Genomic DNA, 16,784 nt, shown 5'->3' with positions numbered 1-16,784 from the left:
CCTCAGAGAGCAAAGGCATTCAAGGGCCATGCAATGCCATGGTCATGGGCTGTGTCCCAGATTGGATTTCTCTGGCGTAGTCTCAACAGCAAAGTGGCAAATCGCTTTCTAATCCACCCCTGAAGGGATCGTCTCCTTCCTTCCTGCTTCCTCCTCCCTCGCTTCCTGTTATGAAGTGTATGATCCTGCTCAGCCTTGTATCCTCATGTGGAACTTGGTATGACCCTGGCAGGTGACAGCCTGGCCACCTGCCAAAGCACATCCTGTGACAGAGGGCCTCGAGACAGCAAGCCTGGACCTGAGGAAGACTCTGGTGTGTGCGGAGGATGCCTGCAGTGACAAATGCCATTGGGTGGTACAGTTCTGAGTCTCCTGTCAACAAAGCTTAGGCCTTTTACAATTATCCTTCTTTTTCCTTTTAAAATGAGAGAAAACCTCGTTTCACATCAAACTTGTTCAAAGCCGAAAACACTTCTGGTTTCATTTAAGCCAAATAATAAGCCGGCACTGTCAATTCTCTTTCTGCCATTTTTCAAAGAGAGGTTTTAGTTTGTGTGTATGAGTGCCCTGCCTGCATATATGTCTGTTCCTCGCATACATACCTAGTACCTAAGGAAGTAGTGAGCCTTCATGTGGGTGCTGGGAATTGAACCAGGGTCCTTGGCAAGAACAAGTGCTCTTAACCAGAGAGCCAACTCTCTGTCCCTTTTTCTGCTGTCTTACACTTGTTTATTTTGTGTGAGGGTGTGTTTATGTGTGAGTGCATGTACATCAAAATCACCGTGTGTGTGGAGTTCTGAGGACTTTTTGTGGGAGTTCGTTCTTTCCTTCTGCAACGTGGGTCCTGAGATTCAAATTCAGGTCATCAGGTGTGGCAGCAAGCACTTTTACCCAGCCATCTTGTCAAACCCAATCCATCCATTTCTTTCTTTTTTCTTTTCTTTCTTTTTTTTTTTTTGTTAAAAAATAAAAAAAATTAATTTTCAGCTGGGCAATGGTGGTGCACGCCTTTAATCCCAGCACTCAGGAGGCAGAGGCAGGTGGATCTCTGTATAAGTGTGAGGTGAGCCTCAAAACTTATAAACTGTACTGGCTAGTTTTGTGTGTCAACTTGACACAGGCTGGAGGTATCACAGAGAAAGGAGCTTCAGGTGAGGAAATGCCTCCAGGAGATCCAACTGTAAGGCATTTTCTCAATTAGTGATCAAGTGGGGAAGGGCCCCTTGTGCGCACGGGACCATCTGTGGGCTGGTAGTCTTGGGTTCTATAAGAGAGCAATCTGAGCAAACCAGGGGAAGCAAGCCAGTAAGTAACATCCCTCCATGGCCTCTGTATCAGCTCCTGCTTCCTGCCCTGCTTGAGTTCCAGTCCTGACTTCCTTTGGTGACAAACAGCAATGTGGAAGTGTAAGCTGAATAAACCCTTTCCTCCCTCCTCATGATGTTTGTGCAAGAATAGACACTCTGACTAAAACAAACTAAAAGCCCACAAGAAAACCCCATGGAGTCCTCTGTGTTGGTCAATGACTCCCTGACACGAAGCCTGCCCTGGAGTGTGGCAGAGACTCAATGAGACTCCGTTGGAGAAATTATTGTTGCCTTTCCCAGCAAACCGCTTCTGGGTCAGGAGTGGGACTCTGTGTCCTCTTCCTGTTCTTGGTGCTGGGGTGTTGTCTGGTTTGACGTGCTAGTTCCTGTGGGTTCCTACAGTCCGTCCTGCTGTGTGTCTGGACGATTTCCTTGGAGTCATGGTCACCTTTGGCTCTAACAATCGTTCCACCCCCTCTCTGCATAGCTCCCCAAGCCTGGTGGGGAGGGGTTTGATGGAGATGGCTCATTTGGGACTGAGTGCTCCGAAGTCTCTCTCTCTCTGCACACTGTCCAGTTGTGGTCTCTGTGTTAGCCGCCACCCGCTGCACGGCACAGTCTCTGAGGAGGGCTAGGAGAGGCTCTGCTCTGAGCCCCAGCCCACTGTTTTCATTCCATCTCTTGCTTTATCCATTTTACCCATTCTCTATTATAATTGTCACTTCCATGCACCTATATTCACACTTTCCAAATACCCTGATATTCCTGTTAGTTCCCAAATGCCTGCATGTCCATTACCTGGGCATTTCAAAGCAGTTGAGCCTATTATACAAAACACTGGGCGTCTCCAGCCTGCCTCTCTATGGTTGATTGTTCTACGCCGCCTGGGTTCTGTGTCTCTCTGTTTTCAATCCTTTCCTTATTTTGCTGAAGTTCTTGTTTGTTTTCTAGAAAAGGATTTAAAGAACATCTTTTTTCTATTTTTATATTTGATTGGCGTTTCCGTCGAATGTAGACTCTGGATGGAAATTAACACTGGGGCTGTGTCGGCTCCTCGTTTCTGGTACTGGCACTTAGAAACCTGACGCCATTCTGGGTCTCACTGATTTTTGCTTGCCACTTGTCTCCCCTGTTTCCAAAGTGTCCGAGGCTCAAACACTGGATGCCCGGCTCCCCTGATGTGCTGGTTTGGAAGGGTTATAGGACTTCTAAGAAGTAGAGGCAAGTTGGCAGGAGCGGTCACCAGGAGTGGGCCACTGGCTCCAGCTTCTTTCCCTGCTCTGCCCGTGAGGAGAGCCCTCTGCCTTCTGCTTCTAGGCCATGAGTTTGACACGTCTTCCTCACACCGCCCACCAGAGTGGACGGGAACCCTCTGAAGCCATGAACCAAGACAAATTCTTCCTCTTTTCAGTTGCCCTGTGGGACTTTTGTCATAGTGACATAAAATAATTGGGAAAAAGGCTTTATAGCTCATCAGGGCTTTTTGAGATTTTATTTTTATTTTATGTGTATGTGTATTTGGTCTGCGTGTGTGGTCTATGCAACACACGTCTGCAGTGCCTACGGAGGCCAGAAGACGGCGTGTGCTGCCCTGGATTTGGAGTTAAAGATGGTTGTGAGCTGTCATGTGGGTGCTGGAAAACGAACCTGGATCCTCTGGAAGAGCGGCCAGAGCTCTTAACCACGGAGACTTCATCTCTCCCGACCCTATATTCTCTTGTTAGATGTTGCTCATAATGCCCTAGGGATAATTAACTTTTAATCTCATTTTCTGAGCTCTCCATTGAAAGCACCTTTAAGACCCGATGTGACAGTGCATATCTCGCACTTCTAGCACGCTGGAGGTTGAGAACAGAGGGTCAGGAGTTCAAGAACAGCCTGGACTATACAGTGAGATGGAGCAGGGAGGGGCTTTCAAAAGAGTCCCTTGACTTCTGTTTGTTCTGAACCTGCAGTTCCTTTTCTTAAAAATAAACTTTTTTTAAAAAAATCTTATGTGTATGAGTATTTTGTCTGCATGCCAGATGTGTGCCTGGTGCCCACAGAGGCCAGAAGAGCGCGCCAGAGCAAATGGAGCTGGAGTTATAGATGCCACGTGGGTGCTGGAAACCAAACCTGGAACAGGTTTAAGAGCAGTTCTTAGCCACTGAGATGTCCCTTCCGTCCACTTTTCTGTTTTCCTTCCTTCCTTCCTTCCTTCCTTCCTTCCTTCCTTCCTTCCTTATTTATTCTGCTTTTTTTTTTTTTCAAGACAGGGTTTCTCTGTATCCTTGGCCATCCTGGAACTCCCTCTGTAGACCAGGCTGGCTTTGAACCCAGAGATCTGCCTTCTCTGCCTCCCAGTGCTAGGATTAAAGGCATGTGCGACCACCGCCCCACTCAGCCCCCTTTCCTTACCTTAGTCTCTGTGTTCCTTTACTTTAGAACACTTCCTTCTCAGGTATGGAATCTGCACATGCTGTTTAAACTTACTAACATTCAGGTCTAATGTGTTTCTGATTGCTCCCCAGCCTTGTGCTCACTGAGGCTAGACTGGCTGGCAAGTGGAACTCCGCCTGCCCCCTCTGCCTTGTGCAAGGCCTGTGCTGTCTGTCATGCCTCGGATGTTCTCTTGTCTTTTGGAAACTCCCTGATCTCACATCCAGCCTTTACATTACATTTCAGAAGTGGTTAGCTGTATTTTTATCTTGCAAATGTTCTTCTTGTCCCCAAATATGCTGTCACTTTTTAAAATTTAATTGTCAAAGCTTCCAGAGAGTGGGACTGTTTCAGCCACTGTTCTTTATAGCAGGGCTCATTCCCTGCCTCCTCTGGGCCTGTGGCTCCATTAGATGGCAATGAAAAAGAAGAGCTGTTCCACACTTCGCTCTCATTTACAAATATTTAAGATTGTTTATTTGGGGCTGGGGATGGCTCGGCAGGTAGATGCGGATGCAGAAGCCTAACGACCCTGGTTCCACCCCTGGAAACCTCAGAAACAGGAACGGACTCCCTAAAGTTGTCCAGGCACCCCCACCCACCCTACCATACACACATAAACACACAATAACAAATAAGAAAGATATTTAAAGGGAGACAGAGGGAGATTATGGACCCTGCTCTCCTGCCTTCCTCCTTCCTTTTGAGATAGGGCATGGTCTACCACCACCGTAACCCACCACGACCAGCCACCACATAACCCATTCTCCCCTGCCTTAGCTCCAAGCGTTGGGATTTTCAGGCATGCGTAACCACACCCATTTTAAAATTATGAATTCAACCCCCAAAAAGCTATTTTGGACCTCCCCATTCCCAGGGACTAATTCATTCTCCGGCAGTTTCTTGCTAAGGGGGATGGTGGCTCATGGCGTGCAGGCAGAGCAGAGCTTCCCGCATGGCCTGGTGGGCTGTAGCCCCCTCACTTGCCCTACCCCAAGTCCAAAGCCCCACCCCCTGTCTCAGTGTCTCTCCCCAAAGCCTGGCAACCGCGGAGCCGCTCTGGCAACTCCTTGGATATGAACTTGAATCTTACCCTACAGATGGTTCTAGAAATAAACCAGCTCCCCGGTTTCTGAAATTTTGAGCTTTATGGTATGACTAACTGCAAACAGTTTATGTAAACCAGCCCATCCCTTCTCAAAAGGTACCGGTTGACTCACACGGGGTGGTCTGAGGATCATGTGATTAACACACGAGACCACTTGGTGAGTGCTGTGGGCTCACATCTTCCGCCCCCACCCCCACCCCAAGTAGAGACAAGCACTGGAGGAGTCTGCTTCCTAGCCTTAACCTCTCCCATGCTTGCAACCAGGAGATGAGCACCACTTGTCTGAGGCACCCATGGAGGCCAGATCAGCAGGCGACACAGGAAGGCTACGCTTTGACATCAATCCAAGTTGTGGGTGCATCATGAAACGCCTTTCAGTTGCAAGTGTGTATGTACTATAGGTGTGAGGATGTGTGCGTGTTCACGTGAGTGTGGGCGTGCGTGTGCCATAGTGTGTGTGTGTGTAGGTCAGAGGGCAACCTCTGGGGGTGTTCACCCTACTTTTCCATCTACTGCTGTATATACCGGGCCAGCTGTCCAGGGACCATCCAAGGGTTTCCTGTCCATCTTTTCTCTCCCCACAGGAGTATTGAGTCCTCGTGGACTCTGAGGATCTAAACTCATGGCTTCAGGCTTGCACAAGCGTTTTACCCACTGAGCCCTCCCTCAGCCTCTAACATTTTTTTTTTGGACTGAGTTTTGTGCCTGTCCCAGTTGAGTTTCTATGGCTGTGATAAAACACCATAACCAAAATCAACCTGAGGAAGAAAGGGTTAATTTCACCTCCGTAGCTTGTAGTCCATCAAGAAGGGCAGTTGGGGAGGAACCCGGAAGCAGGAACCCGGGGCAGGAACCCGGAGGCAGGGATGGAAGCAGAGACCGAGCAAACCCACTTATAGGTTTGCTCCTCATGTCTCCCTCAGTTTGCTTTCCAGGACACCTCCAAGACCACCTCCCTCCCATATTACAACAGTGACCTTCAATTCCTCACCAGTCCTGTGCTCTCCCAGTGCCCTCAGGAGCTCCTGCAGTACGTCAGATTCTAAAGCCCCGCTTCCACCATGCACCCTTGGCTTCTTGGATCCACATTCCGAATTCCATGGAGTGGGTGGCATTGCCCAAAGACAACGCCCCCAGAGACCTGCCCGTAGGCCAATCTGACAGATGCGGCTCCTCAACTGAGACTCCCTCATTCCAGAGATGTCCAGTTCTATGGTAGTTGACCAAAACCAAGCAGTCTGCAGGGTGTCACTCTGACACGGTGATGCAATCTTACACTGGCTTACAGACATCACCAAGGAGGAAGGACGCACTGGGAATCTATCACATTTAAGACCAGCTGACAAACCTCCCGTTGGTAAGAGCCTGGCAGTGACCACCAGGCTCACACATAGGTCAGCATGGGTAGCACTGGATCTCCTTAATGTACACTGTACGAGACCTAGCTGCACCCTGCCCTTCGGCCATCATGGCCTCTGCCCCAGCACCCCGACCCCCATCTTTGGCTTTGTTCATCTGCTCTGTTGCAGCCCGTTATGTAACTGCCAACTTATTAAAGCCCCGGAGTGCAGAAAGGCTGTGTGTTTCTTAAATTATGCAAGGCCTGACCTTCTCCTTGGCAAATACCTAGCATGTTTGTCTTCGGCGGTGCACAGTGCTGTGAAGAGCTGTTACCACACTGCGAGTCATTCCTCTGATGTGTGCTCATGCAATGAGGCAGGGACTGATAACCTCCCGTCCAGTACCCGGCAGCAGAGTGTTCTCTGGAGTCTCCTCGTTCCTCACGGTTTTCACGAAACAATCATAACAGCAAGCCCTCACGGAACACTCGAAACGTACTGAATGCCTTGTGTGTGTGGATCTGATAGTCCATCCCGGGAAGGAAGGGAATATTTTTAGTTTTATAATAACTGTGATGGTCTTTAATGAGTTTTATTCTCATTTTATAGATGAGGAAAAAGAGGCAGCGGGAGGTCAAATGGGAACGTTGGGATATAAACTCAGTTAGTTTACCAGTGCTGAGGCACCACATAGTCACCACACAGAGCCTATCTCCTCCAAGACTTTCTGGGCCAGGTCTGCTTGACTTGGGTGTCCTTGGCTGTAGACCGCTGGCATGTTCTCTCTCTCTCTCTCTCTCTCTCTCTCTCTCTCTCTCCCTCTCCCTCTCCCTCTCCCTCTCCCTCTCCCTCTCCCTCTCCCTCTCCCTCTCCCTCTCCCTCTCCCTTACTTACACACACACACACACACACACACACACACACACACACACATGGAACCAACAAGAACTCTACTCAATATTTGCTAGATTAAGCCTGAAAGTACTTTGACAGACACTTTGTTGGCTCTGAGGGACATCAGAGAGTGGGTAAGATAAAACCTGGGAGCCAGGATGGTGTGAGCCTAAGAAGGTTCACAAGTGCTGCCCAGGGCTATGATTGTCACATGTGGGACAGGAATCTAGATACAGGTTTGCCAGGGCTGCTTCTGTGGTGCCAGTGCCTCTGAAAGTCAGTCTGCAAGGGTGATACTAAGGCTCCAGAGAAGGGATAAAACCAAAGGCAGTGGATGGTTCTACGAGGGTCGTCAATCAGTCTCAACGTCTTAGGGACCGAGAAGTCAGCTCAGAGGGTAAAACACTTCCATACAAGCCCAAGGACGTGAGTTCAGAACCCCAAAGCACACAGGGAAGCCTGACGGGGCAGAACAAACATCTGTAATCTCAGGGCTCCTACAGATGGGAGGCAAGACAACAGGCCAGCTATATCCCCTCTAGGTACAGACTGTCCAGGTTGGCAGAAATTACTTCTAGTGATTCTGTTGTACACCATTGCTTTGGGCCTCCAGGACTTCCTGACAAATTACAAAGTTAGCAAGTAGCATTCAGGTCTGAAAATGGGGCTTAAATCTTAGCTTGCTGGTTGACCATGGGGACATTCCTTGGCCTCCCAACTTCCTCCTCAGTAGGACCAGGGGATTAGGTTCCTCTCATCTCTAAAGCCTGTGCTTCCTACCCAGATGGTTAAAGGATGCAAATCCCCAGAAGGAGAGATCAGCTGAGGACTTGGAAGGGCAAAGGTCAGAATGGGCTGGACCAGGTGGTGGGGTCTTGGTAACAGGGCACTCTGGGAAGGGGCGGTTACCCTGTTAGACAGACATCCTACTCACAGTACAGAGACTACAGCATGAGGCTGTGGGGAAGTGAGGGGTGGGGGGTGAAAAGGCACCTTGGCAGAACCGGACAGGTCTGGAACAAGGCAGGAGGGAAGGCAAGGGGGCTTCTGGCTGTCATCGGCATGGCACGGAATGGCAGAACCAGGGCAGAGAAGTGACCAAGGAAAATGGCGCCTTGGGAAGATGCCTGTGGCTGCCAAAACAGGACAGAGATGTTGGAACTGGGGCTGTGGCGAGCACCCAGACTCAGCTAGGGAGAGACACTGTGAGGTAGACAGAGGCCAGGTTGATTCTGAGACCCACTGTGGCGGTGGGAGCTACAGTAACAGAACTTAGTGGGAAAAGGTCGTACACTCTGGGAATTATGGGTAATTCTTTTGGTTCAGTATTTCCTTTGGAAAACCTGCATTTGTATTACCCTTCACCATTCAGTCTCCTTCCCCAGCTCCCCACTGCTTCTTTTCAAACCTCCTTTCTCATTTTGGATTGTGTGCCCACCCGTGTACACCCCACTTTTCCCCCTTTTCTAAGAGGATGCTGTTCAGGCAGCATCCGGTTTCCCCTTTGAGGCCACGCCTCCCTCGGCTGCCAATCCCGCCCTTCCAGGGAGGGTCACGAGAGATGATGCTGCCCCAGAGCCTCCCCTTGGGGAAGCTGGCTCACGGAGCCCCTTCTGAGCGCTCGTTTCTTCCACCCTTGGAGCTAATATCTCAGTTCTTGCTTTGCAATTTTCTTCTCCAAAAGGCCAGAGCACATCTGGAAACGGTCCATCCTTGACTAAGACCACCGAGCCTCCCACATCGCGACAGCGAGCTGACCTTTGACTCTGCACCTGCCCTAAGCTCCCTAGCTGCCTCCATGTCCTCAGGGGCTCACGCAATACGTCAGACTCTAAGGCCTCACTTTCACTATGCACCTTTGGCTTCTTGGATACACATTCCAAATTCCTCTGAAGTATTTCTTCAGTTCACTGTTTCCCCTGGCATCCTGAGTCCGAAGGCCTATCGGTCTCAGTGTCTCTCCTGAGTATTTTGAATTCTTTCCCCTGGGAGGGTCTCCTACACATGCCTCTCCACTGCACAGATCCAAGCACACTCTTCCTCTAGAGAACGACTGCCCAGAATACTGTTTGGCTTCCTTGCCAGTACAGTGTTTATAGCTCCAGGCCTGGTGCCACCAGCCCAGCTGGCCACAACCTGGAGACCTCACCGTGTCTCTATTTCTCCTCTGTTCCCATTCTCAGCAAATGGTTATCTCCCATTTCCCCAAGAAAACCAGAAGCCATGGACTATAGCCACTCTCAGTTCTCTTTCCCTGAAGTTCTGGAGCTCCTGTTACTTTCAGTCATCTCTTCTTCCCTCGGGAACTGGGTGTCCTGTCCCTTTAAGGCTGACTTCTGTGCTGCAGGCCCCAAGTCTTCTCCACCCTGTTGACTGCCACCCTTTTCTCAAAGCTTCAAACCCTCCTTCCCTGCTGTTCCCTAAGACACAACAAAATGCACGCACACGCTTTACCTCCCTCTCATCTTGTTCCTGCCAAGCTCCTTAGAAAGTTTGGCTATTTTTGTAGGAATGATGCGTGCTCATGCAAACATTTTAAATAATACAGAAGATGGGGAAGAAAATAACTGTCCTCTAGCATCTCGGTACCCAGACGTGATGCGCCTCAGACAGGTCTCTGTGCACACTGTGATGCTCGACTGTCAACCCGACGCGAGCTAGAGTTATCAGGGAAGGAGGAACCTCAGTGGAGAATATGCCCCCATCGGACCGGCCTGCAGGCAAGTCTGATGGGGGCTTTTCCTTGATTAGTGATTGATGTGGGAGGACCCAGCCTACTCTTGACAGTGATACTTCAGGGCAGAAGGTCCTGAGTATATAAGAAAGTAAGCTGAGTGGGCCATGGAGCTCAAGGCAGGAAGCAGCATTCCTTCGTGGCCTTGGCTTCCCTTAATGATGGAGGGTGACCAGGGCAAGTAAGATGGAAAACCCTTTTCTCCCTAATTTGATTTCGGCCATGGTGTTTTATCACAGCAATAGAAGCAAGCCTGTGCACGCACAGTCACATGATAGAAGGATGTATTAAGGGTTACCTCAGCAGAGACTGCAGGATACCTGGTCTTGTATGATTGGCATTTTGTAGGCCCAGTGCCTCACCAGCACGCATCCAAGTGGATGCCTTACATTCTGTGACTGCGAGGAATCCTGGGAGTAAATACCACGACTGCTTCCCTGTCCCTGCTGTGGGGCTCATTACATACGCTGTGCCCATTACCTGTGCCTCAAGGTGGGTATGTCTGGCAAAAGCACCTTTTAAAAAGTACTTTTAGGACATTTTTATTTAGTGTGTGTGTGCATGCGCGCGCGCACACACACACACACACATGTGCATGTGTGCTTTGAAGGGCCATCCATGGTGTGGGCGGGTGGTCAGTGGAGGGCCATGGTGTGCTTAGGACAATTTGTGGGAGCTGGTTCCCTTCTTCCATTATGTGAGTCCTGGAGACCAAACTCAAGTCCAGGCTTGGTGACAGACGCCTTTACCCGCTGAGCCCTCTCATTGACCCCTCAGGAAAATTTCTAAGTCAAACTAAGTCTACTCACAGCTCACACTTCTATACACTGTAAAACGGTCCCCTCGATAGGTAGTCTTAAGCCCCATCAATGATGACCACGCCCTTAAATGTCACAGACCCTGAAGTTCATGGTTTCATTTCTATTACTGATGTCAAGAATGAAAAATACACCCGTAGGCGCTAAAGATAAACCAACATCAGCAACTTATACTTTTTTTACTTTACATGTATAGGTGTGTTGCCTACACGTATGTACATGTGTCACATGTGTGCCTGAAGAAGCCAGAAGAGGATGTCAGGCCGCTGACGCTGGAGTTACAGACAATTGCAAGCTGCTACGTGGATGCTGGGAACCAAGCTCAGGACCTATGGAAGAACAGCCAGAGCTCTAAACACCAGCACCACCGCTCCAGTCCCCGACGATGGTGTAGGTGTCTGGCTAAATGGTCTGTCTACTTCTTTGTTTCAGGCTGGCCTGGAACTCCAGACATGCACTGCTCATGCCTCTGCTTCTGAAGTGCTGGGACTAAAGGTGTGCACCAGGATGCCCAGCACTTGGAAAACAAAGTCCAAATGGACAAATTCCTAGAAGAAGAAACTTGCCAGAACTGATACAAAAAGAAATAGACCACTTGACTAGTCCTGTGTCTGCCAATTACGTTAAATCTACACCGAAAACCTTGCTTACAGAAAAACCCCAGGGCCCAAGAGCTTTGTAAATATACTCTGCAGTTTATGAAATAAACCACCTGGGGGGAGTGGCTCAGTGAGAGAACCTGGGTTTGGTTCTCCAGAACATACACTGAAGTTCCAGGTGTGGTGGCATGCGACTGCTCTCCCAGAGCTGGGTCGGGGAGTCAAGTCGATCCCTAGGGCTTGCTGGCCAGGCAGTCTAGCCCAACTGGTAAGTTCTAGCTTCAGAGAGAGCCTACCTCAAAAGCCAAGGAAAAGCATCCGAGGAAGACATCCGGCTTCCACATGCAAACCTGGACACACATGTGCACACGTACACATGAATACGTGCATATGTACACACACATAAACGCAGCTTTAAAACAGAGACACCTCAAGCTTCACAGAATTTTTCCAAAGAACAAAGTTCCCAGACATGTTTTCTGAGGCTCAGCATGACCTTGATATCAGACCCCCACGCGCACTTTCGACATGAGGAAGACCCCACGCTGATCTCTTCTGAACGAGGTGGAAGGTCACCAGCACTGTTACTTGCAGTAGGCTGTTACCCACCTTCCGTCCAAGGTCACAGACTCCACTTGGAGAAATTTCCCACCCTAAAGAAAATAGGGCCGGGCGGTGGTGGTGCACGCCTTTAGTCCCAGCACTTGGGAGGCGGAGGCAGGAGGATTTCTGAGTTCCAGGCCAGCCTGGTCTACAAAGTGAGTTCCAGGACAGCCAGGGCTACACAGAGAAACCCTGTCTCAAAAAACAAAACAAAAACAAAAACAAAAAAAAATAGGACTAGACCACCAGGGAGTTCTAGTCCAATCAGAAACCCAGCAGCTGAGAGTCCTTATGGTGTTGTATATCAGATATCCTGCATATCAGATATTTACATTATGAATCATAACAGTAGCAAAATTATAGTTATGAAATAGCAACACAGTAATTTTATGGTTGGGGTCACCACAACATGAGGAACTGTATTAAAGGGTCGCAGCACCAGGAAGGCTGAGAACCACTGTTTTAAGAGAGCTGTCTCCTCCTGACTTTTTATTTCATACATTTCTTTGTTCTCTGATACGATTTTTGCTTTCCTTAGTATAAAGAACTTGACCAAAGGTTTCAAGTCCTTTATTCCTAAAATAAACCTCCAGGATAACATGGTGGAATCAGCATCTTAGGAAAGCCAACCTTGATGACACGCTCGGGGCCGTCTGACTGCACGTCTGTAAACGGGACATTCAAGGCTGGTGCTTGACACAAAGTCAAGGGCACAGACCAAGCCCTTACAACGGAAGGTCACCTGACCAAAAACAAAAAAAAAACAAAAAAAACAAAAACCAAACCCAAGACCAGGACTGAGGGCTGATGAGTCCGGTATGGAGCCCAGGACAGCCGAGTTAGCGCTGAACTGAGCCTCCTTACAGAACCATCATCCCAAATGCCCGACAAGCCTCTTGGACACTCTCCCCATCGGAGAAGAATGAACTAAATTCAGTGACTGCACCTTCCCCACGAACAGAGGTAATGTCCTTAAAAATTGATGCTAATCAACTCGAGTCCAGGATTAATCTTTTTTTCATTATGAAAAATTTAAACCTATGAGAAATACAGGGAATAAATTTAGCAAATATATATTGGAGCTACCCAACTACCCGTCTCTCGAGAAGTTTAATGTTTTGTTATATTTGTCTCTTTTAAAAAACCCTCGTAGAGCTTGCTGACAGGAGCCTGATATAGCTGTCTCCTGAGAGGCTCTGCCAGTGCCTGACAAATACAGAAGTGGATGCTCACAGCCATCATTGGACGGAGCACAGGGTCCCCAATGAAGGAGCTAGAGAAAGGACCCAAGGAGCTAAAGGGGTTTGCAGCCCCCTAGGAGGAACAACAATACGAACTAATCAGTACCCCCAGAGCTTCCTGGGACTAAACCACCAACCAAAGAAAACACATGGTGGGACTCATGGCTCTAGCTGCATATGTAGCAGAGGGTGGCCTTGTCTGTCATCAATGGGAGGAGAGGCCCTTGGTCCTGTGAAGGCTCTATGCCCCAGTAGAGCCTACTACTGGGAAGCGGGAGTGGGTGGGTTGTTGAGCAGGGGAAGGGGGGAGAGAATAGAGGATTTTTGGAGGGTAAACTAGGAAAGGAGATAACATTTAAATGTAAATAAAGAAAATATCTAATTTTAAAAACCCTCGTTAAGGAAACATTACAGAGAACTGAGAGGATGGCTCAGTGAGTGAAAGGATTGCTGTGCAAATGTGAGGATCTGAGCTGCAGGTCCTCACACACAGGGCAGGTAGGACAGCTCAGGCTTGGGATCCCAGCACACCCAGAGCCAGCCTGGAGGTGGAGACAGAACCTTAGAAGGCCAGCTAGAAGATGTTCTATCTCAGACAGGACCAGCACCTGTGGGCCTCTGAGCATGTACATGCTCTGTGGCATGCGCTCTCGACTCTCTCTCTCTCTCTCTCTCTCTCACACACACACACACACACACACACACACACACGGACACACACGGACACTCACGGTCACGCACGTACGGACACACATCACAGACAATAAAATACTACATCTCTTTTTTGTTTCACTGGATATGTGGTGATTGATTGGTTGATTGATTTACTTATGTATTTAGGATTTTGTTTTTCTATGATTTCTTCCAACAAGATCTCAGCCCTGTTTCTCCAGAAAGAAGCCAGTGAGCTTGTGAGAAATCGCCTTCTTTTATTTTTAATAATGAAATCATTTCACTTTGGACAATGCCAGCATCGTAATGGAGATGCCCTCAGTTGAATGGTGAGTGGGTGGGGTCCGTGCACAGTTGATTATTTTCTGAGCCCAGAGTGTCCACAAGGCACCGAGTCGTCTAATGTAGTTGGAGTCTGTGCTCTGCAGAGAAAAGCTCTGACCAGTACAATAGGACTTGACTAAGAGCCTCCTTGATATTTTGTTTCCCTACTGAAAATGTCCCACCTGAGTGTAGTGTGCATGCCTTCAATCCTAGCATATGGCAAGAAGAGGAAGGTGGATCTCTGTGGAGTTCAAGGCCACCTGGTCCAGGACAGAGAAACCCTGTCCAAACAAACAAACAAACAAACAAACAAACAAAGAACACCAAAAACAAAATAGGAAGAAAAAGAAAGTGTCCCAAAGCTCCTCTTTATTTAATTATATACCTTGACACCATGTGACTGCGACAAACGGGAGCTGGAGATCACTTCTTCCAAGGGTTTAGAAATGAATGCAGAAGTGGATGCTCACAGCCAGCTATTGGATGGAACACAGGCCCCCAATGGAGGAGCTAGAGAAAGTACCCAAGGGGCTAAAGGGATCTGCAACGCTATAGGTGGAACAACAATATGAACTAACCAGTACCCCCCCTCCCCCGAGCTCGTGTCTCTAGCTGCATATGAATCAGAAGATGGCCTAGTTGGCCATCATTAGGAAGAGAGGCCCATTGGTCATGCAAACTTTATATGCCTCAGTACAGGGGAACGCCAGGGCCAAGAAGTGGGAGTGGGTGGGTGGGGGAGTGGGTGGGTGAGGGTGTGGGGGACTTTTGGGATAGCATTGGAAATGTAAATGAAATAAATACCTAATAAAAAAAAGAAAAAGAAAGAGAAATGAATGGTATTGGATTCGTGTGTGTGTGTGTGTGCTGTGTGCGCTGTGTGCATGCTTGTGCATGCATATGGTAGCTATAAGCTGACCTCAGGTGTCCTCTCTATCTTGTTTTATGAGGCAGTCTCTTACTGAACCTAGTGCTATACTAGCTGGGACACCCCAAGGCTCTTCCTGTCTTCCTCAGCAAGTCATGAGCACACTGCTACGCCTGTCTTGTTTCTTTACAGGGTTCAGGAGATTAAGCTCCTTACCAACTGAGCCCCCCCCTAGCCACAGGATTCTTGAACTTTTATGATAAATTTTAGTGTCTCCCACTTCCCGCATTTGTGGTTCATAAACTCAGTTGAAGAGTGCCAAGAGATAACAACGAGAATCAAGGAAACAGTTCGGTATACAGAAAACAGACAGAAGAAACCGCATCCTAAAGGGAATGCTGTCTGTCATCTTGGGCGAGCTAAAGAATGTGTCCCATTAGACGTGACGTGTGACAAAAGTGAGAGGGGGCGTCTCCCAGAGATGTATAGCTGCTGTCTTTCAAGACAAACATCCAAAGTGTTTGTGGTATTCTCCATTTATGTTTCACGTATCCTTTTAACATCAGAGCCAGACAGACTAGTTTTAACTCCTGGCTTTCCAACTGGGTAGTTACATATCTCCTCAGTGACTCAGTTTCCTCTGCCATACAGTGGACAATACTGATATCCTAAAGTAGTGTCAAATGAGACACTGTTTAGAGAGCTTAACTCGTGGCAGTCATGGAGGCAGGGCGTGGCTCTTTGCCCATCCTTTCCCTAGAGCACCGTGCTTAAGCATCCCAAATAAAATAGCCAGAACCAGTGAGATGGCTCAGTGGGTAGAGGCATTTGCCATTAAGCCTAATGACCTGACTTGATCCTTGGGACTCAGGGGGTAGAGACCAGTTCCTACAAGCTGTCCTCTGACCTCCACATATACACCCTTACACACACACCCCACACATGCACATGCAAAATAGTTGTAATCAAAGTTTTCTTAATAAAACAGCTAGGTCTGTTGATATGTGCACTCAGGAGCCTGCTGGGGCTGCACAGGACAGTGTGGCTCAGCAAATGTTTACCGAGCAAGCACTCAGAGCTAACGATAACCATTCATCCAGGATTCTATGGTTAAATGTTTATATATTTTGGCAAGTGCCTTTTACATGCCACTTAACTTCTGTAATGACTCTACAAGGTATTTTCCTCTATAAAATGAAGGCTTAAAGGATCAACAACAGGGGCTGAGGAGATACCTCAGTTGGTAAACTGACTTGTGTCTGATGCCCTGAAACCATGGTTTTTGTTTTTTGTTTTTTAAAGGCCAATTTGGTGGTACATACTTATATTCCAGTGCTGGGGGGGACAGGTTGGTCAATGAGCTCATTGAGATACTGTCTCAACAAACCAAGGTTGCTGACTCTCCTTTGAGGAGCCTGAACCCTTACTTAAATATGACTGAATTTTTTTTTTCTGGTCAGCTCTTTCGCTCCTAATCCTTGTGCTTAAGCCTATATTAAAATATCTTTAAGAGGTGGGTGGTGCAAGATGGCTCAGAGGTTAAGAGTGTTGACAGCTCTTCCATAGGTCCTGAGTTCTATTCCCAGCAACCATATGGTGGCTCACAATCATCTGTAATGGGATCTGATGCCCTCTTCTGGTGTGTCTGAAGACAGCTACAGGATACTCATATACATTAAATTAATAATATTAGGAAAAAATAAGAGGTGGGTAGTGGTGGCACATGCCTTTAATCTCAGCACTTGGAAGGCAGAGGCAGGAGGATTCCTACTGTGTAAAACCGAGAAAGCCAAGTCTGGTGGTTCGTGCTGTAACCTCAGGGCCCTGGGAGGCCAAGGCAGGAGAACTGAAAGGAGAG

At 48.3% G+C, this 16,784-nt stretch overlaps 1 protein-coding gene across 1 annotated transcript in view; it reads right to left on the bottom strand.

The window, feature by feature from the left end:
• Ctdspl (CTD small phosphatase like) overlaps positions 1-16,784 on the bottom strand; it is a 120,427-nt gene that overhangs the window by 87,481 nt on the left and 16,162 nt on the right. The window lies entirely within an intron of this gene.

The sequence above is a fragment of the Mus caroli genome, unplaced genomic scaffold, assembly GCF_978045245.1.
Source record: "Mus caroli unplaced genomic scaffold, Mus_caroli_1 scaffold_11, whole genome shotgun sequence".
In the NCBI taxonomy this organism is placed as follows: domain Eukaryota; kingdom Metazoa; phylum Chordata; class Mammalia; order Rodentia; family Muridae; genus Mus; species Mus caroli.
The sequence above is the reverse complement of the archived record's forward strand: the minus strand, read 5'-3'. Positions and strand labels throughout refer to the sequence as shown.